An 18,018-nucleotide genomic window follows, 5' to 3' on the forward strand; every position below is an offset into this window, starting at 1 on the left:
GGTGTTCTTTCTCTGGTGAACAAGAACCTGATGTGGTCTTTATTTCTTTTTTTCCTAAAAAATAAAAAATAGAAAAGAAGTCAGAGGCCACTTTCTTAATCCAATTACTGTAAATGAAACGGAATTGAGATTAAATATAGAGAACCCATTAAAAGAAGAACATAAGAGGAATCAAGCCATCAGTTCCAATTAGAATCAAGCTAGCAGTTCCAATTTGAGGATATGTATCACGGTGATGAAAGAGAAGAGAAGGAACAGACCCAATTTAATCTCATGTCTACGAAAGAGTGGACTGGACTTGCGAATAGGAACTGGCGGTATTTTTTTTTTCTCCGGCGAAAAAAAATTGAAGGTTAGTTAGTATTTGATCCAGTTTTCATTAATTATTAATGGATTAAAAATTAAAAGGATATTTTTAATTTGAATAATACCGTAAAAATTCTCAACCCTTTGATTTAATACTTATATATCCAAGGGTGGTTGATCAAATTTCACTTGCTCACCTGTTGAGCAGGTGAAAATTACTGATGAATTATAATCTCCACAATTATGTGAACAAAATAATAATTAAACACCAAATGTAAGGTGTATGGAATTTTGAGTCCATGGAAAAAATGCATATAAATAAATGAATAGAGCATCACCGGAAAGTTGAACTGTTGCGGGAGATCCTAAAATTCTCTATCCACTCCCTCTTTTCTAATTACAGATGATAACAATCCAAATTATTCTAGAATAAGGAATTAGGTAAAATTAATAGAAATAACTAAAAGTGGGATTTATGCAAATAATGAAGAAAAAGGAAGAAGTCTCTACACTACAACAAATCATCACTTGCGCCACGGTTAGAATCGTGGCACAAGTATACTATTTCTGTGGCTATACTATTTAGCCACGGAAATTCAAAGTAGATACTTTCGTGGCGCAAGTGAACGTGGCTAGGTAGTTGCTACGGGAAAATAATGGTCGTGGCGTAAATTAGTTTTTATGCCACGGAAAAATCCATGGCTAATCATAAGTTTTTGCCACGGATAAAATCGTGGCAAGAATAAATACCTGTGGCAACATATATCCACCTGTGAGAATCATTCCCACTTAGCCATGATCATAACCGTGGCAAAAATAGAGCACTCATGGCTAAAAACCTTCTTTTGGCCACGGGCATAATCGTGGCAAACTTGATCAAATTTTTGTAATTTGATTTTAACTTATTTTATTATTATTATTATATGAAATTTTGGATTGAAATGAGCTACAATAAAATTAGTAAGAACAAAAAAATAAACAAAATCTAAATTTTCTTAATGAATACTTATTAAATAAACATTTATCATTAGTATCATCCAACAAAAAAAATCTCACAAAAAAATCTCCTAATCACAAATAAAAAACTAATTCTATCACAAATAAAAAACTAATTCTTCAATTTCATATTAGTTCTGTACAACAATTACAAAAGTTTGTTTACTAAGGGTCCGTTTGTTTTATCTACTGTTTGCTGTTGCTATTTGCTGTTTACTGTTACGGTTTGCTGTTTGCTGTTACGGTTTGCTGTTGCTGTTTGTTATTGCTGTTACGGTTTGCTGTTTGCTGTTGGAAAAAACTGCTTTTCCAAAAAGCAGAGATTCTCTGCTTTTGTAAAAAGCTGCTTTTCGGGTGTAAAAGGCAAACAGGAGATCACTTACCAAACACCTAATGCTGCTTTTCAATTGTAAAAGGCAAACAGGAGGTCACTAACCAAACACCAAGTACTCTCCCTTTTGAAATGAAAAGGCAAAAGGAGCCTAAAAAGGAACAACCAAACACCCCCTAATTCAAAGAAGGAAAAGTCGTTCGTGACTTTATGTAAGTTGAAGATGGACTTTCCTGAAAACGCACTTGTCAGTTTGAAAAGATACAATTTCTACAAGAATCAACAGATCGAACCCCAAATGCTTCTTTGCTGCTACTTTTGCCACTAATTATTTCAAGCATAAGTATACCAAAACTATACACATCAGCCTTCTTTGTAAGTTGTCCTAGTGAAACATAATCTGGGCTAAGCATACCCTGTAGAAATAGAATGAATTATAAGTACATATATTCACAGAAATTATGAAGCTTACAATAAACAAAATGACAAGAAAAGTATACTTACAATGTGCCCGTCACACAAGTGGTAAAATGAGTGACATTATCAGCACAAGTTTTGCAAGACCAAAATCACCAATTTTTGGCTGTAAGTTTCCATCAAGAAGTATATTACCAGAATTAATATCCATGTGCACTATAGGAGGTTCAACCACTTCATGGAGAAATTCAAGTCCAGTTGCAGTAGTTATGCAAATATCAGCTCTTGTACTCCAGTCCACAGAAACATGATTACGTTTAGAACCTGCCATAATTTCACTAAAAATTAGCATAACTTTTTTTTGCAAGGTGAATATGGTTGAGGTTGATCAAACATTATTTTCAGTGACATGCCTCTCATATTATACAGTAGCAATCAGATCCCAACTTCAGTTATAAATGCATGCCAAACATCTCTTCTTGAGCCAGATCCCATGTTATAACAAAATCTAGCACCAATGTCTCAGATCTGATAAAAAAAATTAGAATTTTCACATGTAAATGTATAAGAAAGATATATATTTTTTATAACAGTTAAAAGAGACATGATCTACCCAACTCAAACAAAAACCGGAAGCCATTAGAAGCATAAAGAGTAGGTACGCTAAACATAAATAGAGATAAGATAAATGAATTTCATCTAGAGGTGTAAACTAGCATAAACAAGCCAATCGTTATCCATATTGTCATTTTATGTTTGGTGTCATTATTAAGAAGCTTCACAAGCAATAATAAAGAAAATAACTAAACAAACTTCTCAAAATTTCATTCATCACCCTCATCTGTGTTAATATGCCTATGAGAAAATATGAGTTAAAACTTGCATGCACTTAGGTAATACAATCTAAACATTATTTAGCAAAACCATGAATGTTTAAAAATACATGCAAAGCACGGTCCAGGGATCAGAACTAACAGGATGATGACCCAATTGAGTTAAGGCTCTTCATTGCCTCCACCTCGAGAAGTCACTCTTGCCGACCTGATCTGTTTTGTGAGGCAAAGGGAAACTCTGAAATTTAAAATTGTGAACAACTCATGAGGAGTATATGATAACCCCCAAACAAATTCTGAGCTTCTGAATACCTGAATCTTAAACAAGTGTAACTCAAATCCTAAATTTAAGAAATAAATCAAGATTTGAAACCATAATAATCATGCCAAAGTCCTCAATTTCATGTAAGAATTGGTGGAGGGTTTAATCATGGGAAAGTTTAAGTGAGATAATATTAGCAATCAAATCGTTAAATAACTACATGACTTATTCCTTTATTTTAATTGCTAACAATGGAACCCTCTTCGTAGATTTCTTTGAGCAATTTAAGTTGCACAATGGCATATATAACATCTATAATACCACTTGCCTCATTAATTCCAAAATCATCCAAAGTCTGGAAAATTAGAAACACACATACAGATAGTTTCATAGAAATGGCTATGAAAGAATAGAAAAGAGAAGACTAACAACTTCTTCATTCCATAACATATAAATATAAATTTCTCCAAATCAAATTATTAATGAGCATATAAATTTTGTCCAAATCAAATTATTAATTAGCTAGCCTCTATAATATAGATGAAAACAAAATCTAGGTAATGTACAAGGTAAGCATGATCATTAGTGATTCATGTTATATATGTCTAAAAGCATCGGCTAAATCTTAACTTTTTGCCTTCTCATGTACCTTTATGACTTACCATAGTTGAGAAATCAGGATAAGCTTTGTATCCGAGTATTAATGCCATTGGTAGAATTTAAAGCTATGAAAAATTGCACTGTGATCAACATTTCAATTAATGAATTAGATTAGTGACTTCAAATGACACATTACGGTATGAAATTCCAGGTTTGACAAAATTCAAACCAAGTTCATGCTCCTAAAATTAACCAACCCTTTAATCTATAGGCTCAACTCTCACAAAATTGAATTAGCAGATGAAAACCCAAAAAAATACAACAAATAAAAATAGAAACAATTTCGAATTTGAAAACCCTAACTAAATTAATTTATATGATTAAAGAGAACAACCTTCTGCTTCGCATGTCGTCACTACAATTAGAGGCCGTTGAGCTACTAGTCATCGATCAAGTTACCATGATCGTTAAATCCGTCTGCTAGAGAATTTAGCGACATATTTAAGAAGATAAAGAGAAAAGAAAAGGATGCGGGAGAGAAGAAAAATGGCAGAGTTTAGTACAAACAGAAAAAAAAGCATTGGAGAAACCACAATGCATAGAAGATGGTCGGAGAAGATAGAGAACTGGGGTAAGAAAGGAATGGTGGTGGTCTGATGGAGGAGGAGATGGAAGCACACTCGGGAACCACGATTAGAGATGGAATAGGAAGAGATAAAACAATAATCTTTTAAATAAATATTTAATTATACAACTTTTATTTATTTGTTAAGTATTTTTATTGTTAATATGTAATTTTATGCCACGAAGTGAATTTTTTCATTGGCATAAATACATTAAGCCACGAAACAAAATTTTCATGGCATAATTTGTGGTATAATTGTACTTTTGCCACGAAAAAATATTACCCGTGGCTTAAATATATAAAGAGATCATAAGGTTGTAGTGGAACCTATTTTTCCCGTGGCTAAATAGAAATATGCCACGAATTTTACATTCTCATGGCATGTTTTGTGGCGCAAGTGATGATTTGTTGTAGTGCTAGCATTATATCACGCCACGTGGACCATGACGAAACACGCCATAACAAGATACGCCCGATGAGAGTAAGTAATTGAGACCCGCCATAGTTCTCAAGGAGATCGTACATGCGCCTCGACGGTTCTAAGAATACCAAAAGGCGCACTTATAACCATCCATGAATGAGAATAAATACAATTTAATGGCAATTAATAGCCATTAAGGGGAATAAAGACTTGACTGTTCGAATACCCCAACTCTGAGGTTTTCAAGGATAAATGTTGGGATTAATGGAGAATTGATAGCAATTAAAGATGAGTAATGACATGACTCTTCACCTGCTTCCCATTAATATTGAAGGTTACACAGAAACCTATATAAATACCACAGCTTCTTAGGATCAAAAGGTACACATTATTCTAACCCTACTTTGTGATTAGTGATTATTCTCTTAAGAATATTACTGACTTTGGCATCGGAGTGTTCCCGGCCGATCCTAACGGCGCCTCACAGGGAAGTGCTCCGATCAATGATTTTTTCACAAGTTATCAATAGAGTAGCTTAATTTCAATTGACTTCTCACGCGATCAATTCATATTATGGCATTCATGCTTCCTCTTTCTCTCCTACCTCTCTTCATCTTGAATTCGTTATAAATCCTATTAACCATCAGGTATTGGCAGCTGTGGTACGAGTTCACCTGAGCAAGTTGAATTGCTAATATCATTGTTGAATTTCAACGACTCCAAAGCAATATATTCTTGGTCTTCGCGATTTATTTATAGAAACATGCATAACCTCATTGACCTAAATATCAACAACATTTAAATCCATTGGTAACCACTCCAAATCTCATTACTAAGCTCTGGCGCCATTGATTTGCATTGAAGCTTTCCATGAGTAGTTTTCCAATTTATGAAATCCACAGCCAAATTGGAGTTCAGTTTTAATATTCTGTTTCTTTCAAGTTAAAGCTCATCTGTTTAAATGTGATATTTCTCTATCTTCTTTGTAAACATTTCCCCTCTCAAATCCATAACTATTATATCAAGTGTTGAAACACCTTTCCACATGATTTTGATTTGACAAAATTATTTATGTGAATGATAAAAATATTCTAACACATTAAATTTAAATGCTTTGATTTATTCACACTGATGTGTTTGTTCAACGTTGAGTTAACTTGATTTATAAGGCATTAAGATACTAAGCCTAAAGGCCCATAAGAGGAAGTCAAGCCCAAGTCAACAGATCAAGACCTCGCGGCCCAGGAAGACAAAACGCAGTCGTTCTAAGCAAAGCACTAGCTCAGCATGAAGAAGGATCGAGAAGCCTTCTATCAATTGCTTCAAGATGAAGCTGCTGAGTTGAACGACAAGAAGTACAAGTCAGCATGAGAACAGAATGAACTTGGAGACAAAGTATTTCTACTTTGGGTAAAGCTCAGAAGGCGCAGGAAGTTGTCTGGAAGACTTTACTATAAATGTCAAAACATTCTGTTCAACTGACGAAAAGCTGCTGAGCACTGCTGTAGGTGTCGCGGCCTCGCCCGGGCGGACCGGGGGGTGGACACCGTTGACGACAGATGCTGTGATTGGCGCCGAAAGCAACCAATCGCGGAATCAAGCTGCTCGGCAGGACCGGAGCCTGGAGTATGGAAGAGTCGCCACCCACGAATGGAAAAATGAACACCGATCCCTTGTGGGAGACTGGTGAGGGTTCGGAAAACTTAGGTACGAGCCGAGAAGGCTAGCTCCTTTTCGGAGAAAGGCTACTAGGCACCCCGACATCGCCCGGTTATTAACCACCGGCCTCCTACTTAGCGTGTTAGGCGATAACGGACTAATCGCATATTTCTTTAAGTTTAAAATTCATTTGAAACCTTTTCTTTCTCGCTTTGAAAACCGTTTTGAGCATGTTATTTGAAAGCCATTTTAGTAAAGAATCACCCATTTCGCATAAATTTAAAGCATATAGGAGAGAGAGGGGGAGAAGAAAGAATTAATTTATTCACAGTGTGATTTATGATTCAAACTATACACTAACTCTAAGCTAATCTCATTCCCCAAAAACGAGTTCATTTACATGGTTCGTACCTTAATCGCCGTTGGAATGATTTAGGTACGTTTCAAAACCCCGTTAATTTACATGACATCGACTCGAATCGTCGTTGGAACGACTCGAGCGTTTGAAAACGTTGAGCAAAAAGTTTTAACCCAAAAAAATGTGATTAAGCATACAAGTCCATTTATTTTTGTACAAAATCATTTTAGATAGGAAAACGATTCAAAAACTCTATTATTTACAATTAAAAGACGGTTTTAATTACGAGGTTCGCTCAATCCGTCGTTGGAACGAATTAAGGTTTTAAGACGTGATGTTTTAGGAAATGGTTTAAAGTGATAAAAAAGCCTTTTATTTACATTAGAAACTTCTAGAAAACTTAAGTTTAAATTGAAGGAAAATTAGGCTAAGGTATAGCAGCGGAAATATAAAATTTTTAGCATACTTCCTTTTAACCATAGGATCCGTTAATCGTTATTTCATATAAAGAGGGATAAGAAGAAATACATTTTGAAGAACAATCTACCGTTATTAATGAAGCGCCCACAACTCTTCTCCGAGTTCCCAAGCACGAAGTAAAACACGGTGAGGTTAAGTTAGAATCAACCGTATGAGATGCAACCAAAATAGATTATCTCTAATTAACCAACACAAGATCAAAGAAAAAGGAGATAGATGAAATTAATCGATCGATGGAAGCCGTATGAATTCTTGTCCACGAACTAGGGGAGTCGGATTCTCTTTCTCTCTCTAAGCTAGGGATTTCGAAAATCACTAGGTGGGATTAGGGAGGCTTAGTCGAAATTCATGTATAGAGGGGTATATATAATCGCTTGTATCTAAACCCTAGTTAGATAGGAATAGGTTACTTAATAGGAATTCAATTCGGAATAGAATTCCCAATTATTATCTCATTATATATCTAATATATCTAGGATAATAATAAATAACCTAATTGGATAATAATAGGAGTATATTAATCTAATTAAAACTCCTAACTTAATTATCTCTTAATTAATTTAATTCACAAACCTAATCAAATTAGGATTAATGGAATTAAAATAATTCCTTATTTATTACATATAAATTTCGGCCCCCTCTATTTAAATGGGCCTTACTGGGCTCAATTGGGCTTCCATCTATTAATGACATCCATCTCTCTTTTGGTTCCAAGTCTTATGTGTGACCCATTAGGTTCTTACTACTTCTGGCCGTATGCAACTATTAAATTAATTTCTTCAAGAATTATATTTAATCCTTGCATAACGGAATGATGTGCTGAGTATGTTATTGGCAAGTCTGTAATCATTCCCCCAGAGTCCGTTAAGAAGACATGTTGATTCTGTCGTTAACCTTTCCGTATTAGTTACAGTATAATTCGATCCTTTATCAACTACATCCTTGAACTGAATCTTATGACTATGGATGATGTCAAGTCACATATAGCGAGACGTTCGTTTTACTTGTACAGGCCGAGTCAACTCAAATAGATAGGTTAAGTGAAATCTGCATTTCAAGTCTTAAGCTATCACCTTGCAAGGATTTAGAGTCGAGTCTTCCACAAGTGATCCATGGACGTATCTCCCATTAATCGGGAGTGATAAATGCTCAATCCAATGTATAACTACCCTGACATTACCTCCTGTGACACCCAACCTTTGCAGTTCACACCCCAGAGTCATCTCTGTTAAGGATCGTGGGACCGCAGGATCAAAGTCTCACATTCAGTAATTCAGGATGACCAATTAACATTCCTTTGAGTCTGAGGATTAGTTATACCTATTAATACCAATGAGATGAACAGGTGACAAGGATGAATCTACCCATCCTGTTATCTCAAATCGGATCCCCAATCCTAATGAACAACGTTTCATCGGATCTGTGTAACTGTCCAGATATCTATATATATGAAGCTCGTGAGATCAGCTTTCTGTCGGACAGAAGACATTGTTACATACAAGTCTCAACAGTGATATATCAATCCTAAACATATCACTTGACTTGGGGTGGTTTTAAGTTTATTAGTTTATTATAAAGTTTTGTCTCACTTCATGCTTGTATGAACACTTTATAATCACTTTAAACAAACTTACGGATTTCTTTTTATTAGACTTTATTTAGTGCTTAAAAGGGATTGCCTTTATATAGTTATAAAACATATATCTCATTAAAACAAATGATATAAAGAACAATTCATTTACATTAAGTTTGTATCCTAGAACAATTGTCTATAGGACACCAAACCCCAACATACTCCCACTTGGACTAAAGCCAATTGTTTCTAAAACTTATCCCAGTAGAAGTTAAATGATGATCATGTACTTTCTGGGTTAAAGGCTTTGTCAACGGATCTGCAACGTTGTCCTCTGTAGGTACTCTTTCTATTCTCACATCTCCTCTAGCCACAATCTCTCTTATGATGTGGTATCGCTTTAGGTAGTGCTTGGATGCATTATGAGACCGTGGTTCCTTTGCTTGCACAATGGCTCCATTGTTATCACAGTACAGAGTAATGGGATTGACAATGTCAGGCACCACACCTAGTTCTGTAATGAACTTTCTATTCCAAACTGCTTCCTTTGCTGCTTCCGCAACAACGATGTACTTTGACTCGGTCGTAGAGAAAGCTACGCTTCCCTGCTTAGAACTCTTCCAACTGACCGCGCCCCTATTCAAGATAAACAGGTATCCTGATTGGGATTTAAAATCATTCTCATCTGTGAGATGACTAGTGTCTGAAAATCCTTCAATTTTCAGATCTCCTTCTCCGTACACTAGGAACATATCTTTAGTCCTTCTTAAGTACTTAAGAATGTTCTTGACGGCAATCCAATGCTCGTCTCCCGGATTCCCTTGGTAACGACTCGTTACAGATAACGCGAACGCTACGTCAGGTCTAGTGCATAGCATAACATACATAATCAAACCGATCGCGCTGGCATACGGGACTACAGCCATGCGTCGTTTGTCATCATCAGTTTTAGGACATTGATGATTGTTTAACTTTACTCCATGTAGCATGGGTAAGTTACCTTGTTTCGATTCAAGCATGCTAAACCTATTTAGCACCTTTTCAATGTATGTAGCCTGTGAAAGACCAAGCAGTGTTCTCGATCTATCTCTATAGATCTTTATACCAAGTATATAAGCTGCTTCACCAAGGTCTTTCATTGAGAAGTTACCAGATAACCAAACTTTCACTGACTGTAGCAGAGCAATGTCATTTCCCATTAATAATATATCGTCCACATATAGTATGAGAAATGCTATAGAGCTCCCACTTGCTTTCTTGTAAATGCAAGCTTCTTCGCAATTTTGTTCAAAACCAAATTGTTTTATGGTTTCGTCAAAACGCTTATTCCAGCTTCTAGATGCTTGCTTGAGTCCATAAATGGATCTCTGAAGTTTGCAAACTTTATTTGCATCCTTCGATATGAAACCTTCAGGCTGCATCATATATACATCCTCAAGCAGGTTTCCGTTTAGGAAAGCTGTTTTCACATCCATCTGCCAAATCTCATAATCGTAGTGAGCGGCAATTGCAAGCATGATTCTGATTGATTTGGACATAGCCACAGGAGAGAAAGTTTCGTCATAATCAATTCCTTGCTTCTGACGATATCCTTTCGCTACTAACCTAGCTTTGTAGGTGCTAACCTTTCCATCCATGTCTGTCTTCTTTTTGAAGATCCACCTGCACCCAATGGGTATTATCCCTTCGGGTGGATCAACCAAAGTCCATACTTGGTTAGTATACATGGAATCCATTTCAGAATCCATGGCCTCAAGCCATGCTTTAGAATCTGGACTAGTAAGAGCCTCTTCGTAGTTTTCGGGTTCGTCGTCTAACACGGGAACCTCATTATCATCTCCCACTAGAAAACCATATCTAACTGGGAGTTCACGAACTCTTTGTGATCTACGAATAGGTGGCACTGGAGTCTCATCTAATGGGACTCCTTCGGGTACCTCAACCGCCTCTGTTGTTTCAGTCGGTGTTTCTTCTTCTTGAACTTCGTCAAGTTCAATCATGCTTCCCTTTTGTGTTTCTTCGAGAAACTCTTTCTCTAAGAAGGTTGCGTGCTTGGATACGATTACTTTCTGATCATCTGGATGATAGAAGTAATATCCCATAGTTTCCTTAGGGTATCCAATGAAGAAACATTTATCAGATTTCGAATCTAGTTTGTTGGACGCAATGCGTTTGACAAACGCTGAACAACCCCATACTCTCATGAATGAGAACACGGGTTTCCTACCAACGAACAATTCATATGGTGTGGAACTAGCGGATTTAGTTGGTACTCGATTTAGGGTGAAGAGGGCAGTTTCTAAGGCATAGCCCCAGAACGTCTTTGGAAGTAAGGCCATGCTCATCATGGATCGTACCATATCTAGTAGGGTACGGTTTCTCCTCTCGGATACACCATTGTGTTGTGGTGTATAGGGAGGTGTCCATTGTGAGCATATCCCACATTCAGTTAGATAATTCAGGAAATCATCTGAAAGATATTCGCCACCTCGATCAGATCGAAGCGTCTTTATTTTCCTTTCTAATTGATTTTCCACTTCATTCTTGAAGCATTTGAATTTCTCAAAAGCTTTTGATTTGTGCTTCATCAAGTAGACGTAACCATATCGGGTATGGTCATCTATGAAGCTTATGAAGTATCTGAATCCTCCTCTTGCTTGGACTGACATAGGACCACATACATCTGAATGAATAAGTCCTAGAGTGTCTGATACACGCTCACCTTTATTGCTAAAGGGTGTCTTTGTCATTTTACCTTTTAAACATGATTCGCATGTTTCCAATGATTCAGGATCAATTGGATCTATAAGCCCATCTGAATGTAGCTTTAGCATGCGTCTCTTGTTTATATGACAATGCCACAAGTAAGTTGAATTATCTAGCTTATGTCTTTTGGTATCAATTGCGAAAACAGAAATCAACACATAAATCCCATTTTGTGATATTCCTGAGAAATAGAAAATCGAATCTCTATAAAAATTGCAATGTTTGTTCTTTATATAACATACCATATGTTGGAGTACCGGCTTTTCCCTTCTGGAGGGTAGCTCGGTACAAAGAACAATTTCTCTTCCAATGCCCCACGTCACCACAATAGCGGCACTTTCTTTTGGGCTTCTTCACTTCCTTTCCCTTAACTTTAGTGGGCATGGCTTTCTTACCTTTCTTGGGATGTTTAGGATTGGGAGAATTCCCTTTCCTCTTCTTTGATCCCTCTATGACAAGAGCCGGTATAGCCTTGTCTTTTTTAATATTGGGCTCAACTGACTTAAGCATATTTGCAAGCTCTTCAAGAGAGGTTTGCAAGTCATTCATCTGATAGTTCATGATGAACTATGAATAACTCTTTGGGAGGGATTGAAGAATTAAGTCTACACTTAGTTCGTTATCCATCGCGAATCCAATACTAGAAAGTTTGGTAATGTAGCCAATCATCTTGACACAATGTGTCATTACAGATGTGCCCTCTTGCATCTTGCAACGATATAGCAACTTGGATATCTCGTGGCGTTCGCACTTGGTCTGTTTCCCAAACAGTTCCATTAGGTGCATGATGATGGAACATGCATAGTTGCCTTTGTAATTCCGATGTCATCGATGCAAGTATGATGCATCCGGCATGATCGTCATCAGCCTTGTGCTTCTGGTAAGCATCGATTTCCTCGATGGGAGCATCATCCTCAGGGATAGGGGGTATCGATGTATCAAATACATACCCTATTTTATCGAACTTCAAAACAATTTTGAGGTTGCGATACCGGTCGGTGAAGTTTGAACTATTCAACTTGTTATCGGTAAATGTATTTTGCAGATTGGTGTTAGTCATGATTTTAAGAGTGTTTAATTAAACTGAGAGTGAGAAAGAGTAAACGTATGTCATTCATTTGCTTAAAGTATATCAATCTAAAAATTATAGGCCTTTTAGTTTATTTTAGATTGCTCCCACTATTTTGCCAAATTAATAGCCCTCCATATTAATTCGAAGAATTTCACAAATCCTTTAGTGAACTAGGATCCTAACTCCTGAGATTTCGCCTTGAGTTTACTCAACAAGCTAGTCTCATTCATTAGGTAGATTCATATGATCAATCACATCTCTAATGTGATTCCTAGGTTATTGGGTTACTAACCACATTAGTAACTAATATGCTATTCATATTAATCCCAACCATCTTGCCCATTAGTTTATAACAACATGAGTTTACTCATCCAATTATCATAATCTAATTTAAGTATTACCCCATATTCATGAAAGAATGATTTTCGATAATTCAGGTGTTACCATAAGACCCCGAGCTTGAGTTTGCTCAACAACCCAAAGGCCCCCAGTACTGCCGGCTGAATTATAATATTAGGGAGGGGCAACCGATTTTAATAACTTGCTTATTTACTTAACTTTTTAACGAGAGATTTTATTTAGGTCTCATAATCTAACTTAGTCTTGATTTGCTACAGCATACATCAGACACATACATTGGCGTTATGGACATATCATCTAAATTATTCCGTCGAGCCAGAGACGGAATAAAAGGGCAAACCTAAGGAAATACTAACTATTACATATTTCTCTTTAGGTCCTCCGTCTTCTCCATGGCGCCTTGAAATTACATATTAATTTCTATACTACTATAAGAAAACTTCAATTGAATTGAAGGGAATCAGATGAGAGGAGAAATTACAATAGATAGTAGAAAGGCAGGACGAGCAAGCCCTATTTCAAAAATACCAAAAGACTAAAAGAGGGTCCAAATATGTCCATAACTCCAAACATGCATAGACTCAATTAAATAAATTTAATTGGTTGATTACATAACCGGCTTATGTAATATTTAGGTTAATCACATTAACTCGTTGATAACATCGGGATATTATCGCAAGGACCAAAAGAGATAATCGCCTCAAGTATGCCATGTGGCATAGGAAGCCGCCTGGCGGATCCCCCTGGGTTAGCTCTAAGAGATCCGCTGGCGGATCTCTAAGGCGAATCTCTCCATTTACTTAAGTAACGGCTAACCGTCAACTCGGCCATAATGATCATTAAATGAATCATTAATAGTCTTAACCCGCCAGGTTAAGAGTAACTTGTAACCGCCATTAAATGAGCATTAATGGAGACTCTCTAGTTACCTAGAAGTTACAAATCCACCTACTATAAATAGCCCGCGTCTAGGCTATCAAGGTACATTCACTCATACTTACTCTTCGCTAAGCTTTGTCCATTCAGTTTATTCTCCATATTTGTTACTGACTTTGGCATCGGAGTGTCCCCGGCCGATCCCAACGGCGCCTCACAGGGACGTGATCCGATTAGAAGTTTCACTAGTGTTATCAATTGGTGCGGTGATCGTGGAATCCTTAACCCAATAAAGGATTTTTCGGTCACATTGAAACATCATGAACGATGAAATACTAAATCCCTCCTCAGGGATCGAGTCGCCAGTAATCACACCATCCAGTGTTGGGCACACGAGTACGACCGCTCCCACAATGAATATCGATGGAAATATGCCCCCAGCATCCTTCCTTGATATGTGCATTCTGGATATCGAGGCGCGATATGGGATTGAAATTGGAGACCGCCTTCGAGCGTTCACAACTATTCCTTATAGTAGTACGGTTTCTACGTTAGTGGTCTCGTGTCTACCTCCGTTAAACTTTGGTCTGGGACCAGGGGCTCGTAGCTCTTCATTCCTTCAAGCTCATAACGTTGACTCTACGGTAACTACCACGGCGCCAAGTGGATCACGACCAGTTATGAGGGAGCTGTTTCCTGGTGAAGGAAGCCGTAGGAATGACGTGGTCCCCCCTGGCGGATAAGAAGTTCCAAGGTTTAATCTTGATGGGCCGAATGTACCCAGACGACCATGGATGAATTCGTCCCTTGGGGGATTTAAAGAGCCCATTCGCAAAAAGCACAGCAAGAACAAAGATAAGCAGCCAAGATCTCCTTTGCCCCGGCGAACGAAATCTTCACGCCGTGGCAGATCTCCTCCATCTACTGGTCGTAAAAGGCGTAGTAGACCGGAAAAAACGTCTCATTTAGGAGGACCGCCACCCCATCCATCTTCGGGAACTGTTGGACACACTCTGACAGGAGGTCAACAAGGAGGAAACGAGCTGAATCCTCCAAACAAAGGAAGTGGGGGAGGAGGCAATGGAGGAGGAAGGGGAGGCGGGCGAGGAGGACATTCGCCATCGGATTCATCGTCCGAATCAAGTTCTTCATCTTCTCCGAGCAGATCGCCACGAAGAGATCGTCCCAGGGCGGAGCCGGAGAATTTCGATGACAGAGTCAGAGCCCTAGTGCTTCAAATGAATGAAGAAAATGCTAGGCATAATCCATTCGCCAACAGGGATTCGCCTTTTGCGGCTTGGATTGAAGCAGAGGAAACCGAAAGGGCGTTTAAAATCCCTAATCTGGCAATTTATACAGGTAAAGACAACCCGGAGGCTCATGTTCGAAAATACAAAATCATGGCCAGACTCAATCGAGCCACCGAACCTGTACTTTGCAAAATGTTTGTCACCACGTTAGGAGGCCCGGCTTATTTGTGGTTTCAATCCCTACCTCCAGGCTCAATAAACAGCTTCGATCAATTGAGCAGGGAATTTTATGCTAAATTCGCCGGTTGCATCCCTGCAGTGGTGAAATCCGGAAAGCTTTTTGAGTTAAAACAAAAGGCGAATGAATCCCTCCGAGACTATGTAGACACTTTTAATCAATTGTGTATACAGATTGTTGACGTAGATATCTCCGTAGCTGTGGAATGCTTTGTGAGAAACACTACTTGTAAAAGTTTGCAAGAAGACCTCATCCGCAAGAAACCAACCAGCATGGCAGAGTTAATGGAACGTTGCAAAGATTTTATAGAGGTAGATGATATTCACCGAGGCTCACCATCATCGCCAAAGAAGGATCGGGGCGAATCCCGCTCCCGAGACCGAGATCGGGACAGAGACAAACGTCAGGATTCTCCTCGAAACAAACGAAGAGATTCCAGGAACAAATCAACATTTGTCACTTCCTTCACACCTCTTAATGCTTCTAAAAGTGAGGTTCTTATGTGGATCGAGAACAGCCAGCACAAACGGAGCATTTCATACCCCGAGCCAAAAGGGGGGGAGTATACCAATAAAGGCAAGGATCCTAAAAATTATTGCAAATATCACAGGAAAAATGGTCATGATACGGATGCTTGCTGGGAGTTAGCTCGAGAAATTGAACGACTCATTGAAAGAGGTAAATTGGATCGGTTCATCCAAACGGAAGGAAAAGACGATGATAGATCCAAGGAGGATTCAAAGAAGAAAGGAAAGGGCACTATTAATGTCATAGCTGGCGGACCTGGTTATCAGCCAGCATCAAAAAAGGTAAAAATGATCAACCTTGATAGGATATCGTTAAATCGCCCTTTCTCAGACGCAGGCCTGGAGATTGCACCCCATGCGGATGCACTGATCGTCACAATGATAGTTGAAGGCTGGGAAATTAGGCGGGTGATGATTGATACGGGAAGTTCATGTAACGTCATCACTCGAGAAGCATTCATCAAACTCAAAGTTGATCCTGTCCAAGTGGAACCAACTATGGTCGATATTCTGGGAGTCACTGGTCATACCATTCAGACGAAAGGCCAAGTTATTTTGGAGTGCGAACTTGCTGGGGATGATCAAGTTTGGAAAGGAGGTCTGGAGTTCTCAGTCCTAGATAGACAATTGGCCTACAATATTATCCTCGGACGACCATTTATCTCCGAAGTTGCAGCCCTTATCTCTATTCGCCATCTAACACTTTACATTCCTACGGTCAAGGGGGGAGTGATGGTTAGAGGTTGTCAAAAAGTGGCTCAAGAAACTTATTCGGCTTCGTTAATGATTCGCCCTCAATCTAAAAAGGAAACAGAAGAGGAATGCACCACAATAGCAGTGGATGAGGATGATGCGGAGGACAATACGTTACCACACATGGCGAATCTCTCAAGCCGACATAAACACTTGGTCAGAGAATGAAATACACCTATGGTCTTGAGTACTCTTTTTTCTTTAACAAGCTTTTTCCCACGAGGTTTTTCTTGTTAAAGGTTTTTAATGAGGCTCATTTGCAAAGACCTATTTCCTGTAATAAGGTGTTTCTTCCATTAATAAAGATTGTTGGTTTTATTATCCATTTTCTTTTTTATGATTCACTACTGCAATATCAATATTCCAGTCATAAAAAGGAGGCATCCAACGCTCCTCACAATCACAACAGATCCGCCACTTGGCAGATCATGGTCACCAATAGAGTTAAAACGATCCTTGGACGCAAGGTCTTTACACTCTCTTGTCCTTCCCTAAGAAGGACTTACAAGTCCTGCGGGCGGATCGTTTCACCTCAAAGATAGGTGGCAAAACGAACCCCTGGGCAGCTTTACTTCCTCTAAGGAGGAATAGAACAGCTTCAAACCTTCACAAAGGTTCATACGGTGAAGTATGGCTGGCCACCTACTTCAAACAAAAATCCTGAACGTATTCACATTCAAAACACTATCGGGCACAAAGTGTAAAAGTGAATTAAATAGCAATGTTTGGAATCATACTGGTTTTTACAAAAACTTATACAAACAAAAACTAAATGATAGCAGGGGCATCCCCTTTTGCGCTTCCCTCACCCGCAGGGCTCACCAGAGGATCCTTTTTCTCCACAGTTGTAGATTCGCCACCAAGAGATACCTCCTTGTCCCCTTTTGGTTCTGAATCAGCCTTAGACGGTATCTCCTGAGGATCATCCTCCACAACTATGGTAGAAGGCTTAGCCTCAGGCAAGGTTCCTTTCATCCATCTTCTTACATAATCGCGGAGATACCCCTTGGCATCAGGCATCTTCTTGAACCTCGCTACATCCTCCGGCTCAGGAACGGCGAACTCAGGATCTGTGAAATCGATTCCGGGATGAGCTAAGGAGAAGTACGCCATAAGCATCTCTCCATAAAAGAATGCTTGTTCACCTGCCGTGTATTCCGCCTCCCCGAGAGCATCTTCATGATTTTTAGCATCGGAGGCTATCTTTGCCTTTAGCTTCTGTATCTCCTCGTCTCGGAGAATCAAAGCAGCTGTGGCAGAGGCCAAGTTCGCATTAGCAGAAGCAAGGTTGGCATTGGCGACGGCAAAAGAAGAA

General features: G+C 38.6%; 1 long non-coding RNA gene across 3 annotated transcripts; it reads right to left on the reverse strand.

Annotated features, from left to right (window-relative positions):
- Positions 1-1,281: 1,281 nt before the first annotated feature.
- On the reverse strand, positions 1,282-4,440 carry LOC136201132 (uncharacterized). 3 transcript variants are annotated; one of them, XR_010673694.1, is made up of 4 exons: positions 4,140-4,440; positions 2,464-3,885; positions 2,138-2,374; positions 1,282-2,049 (listed from the first exon to the last, which is right to left on the reverse strand). It is a non-coding gene; the product is annotated as an uncharacterized lncRNA (long non-coding RNA). The 3 variants fall into 3 exon arrangements; XR_010673693.1 differs by having other exon boundaries at positions 2,464-2,578; positions 3,026-4,440; XR_010673691.1 differs by having other exon boundaries at positions 2,464-4,440.
- Positions 4,441-18,018: the final 13,578 nt, after the last annotated feature.

This window comes from Euphorbia lathyris, chromosome 7 (genome assembly GCF_963576675.1).
Source record: "Euphorbia lathyris chromosome 7, ddEupLath1.1, whole genome shotgun sequence".
In the NCBI taxonomy this organism is placed as follows: Eukaryota; Viridiplantae; Streptophyta; class Magnoliopsida; order Malpighiales; family Euphorbiaceae; genus Euphorbia; species Euphorbia lathyris.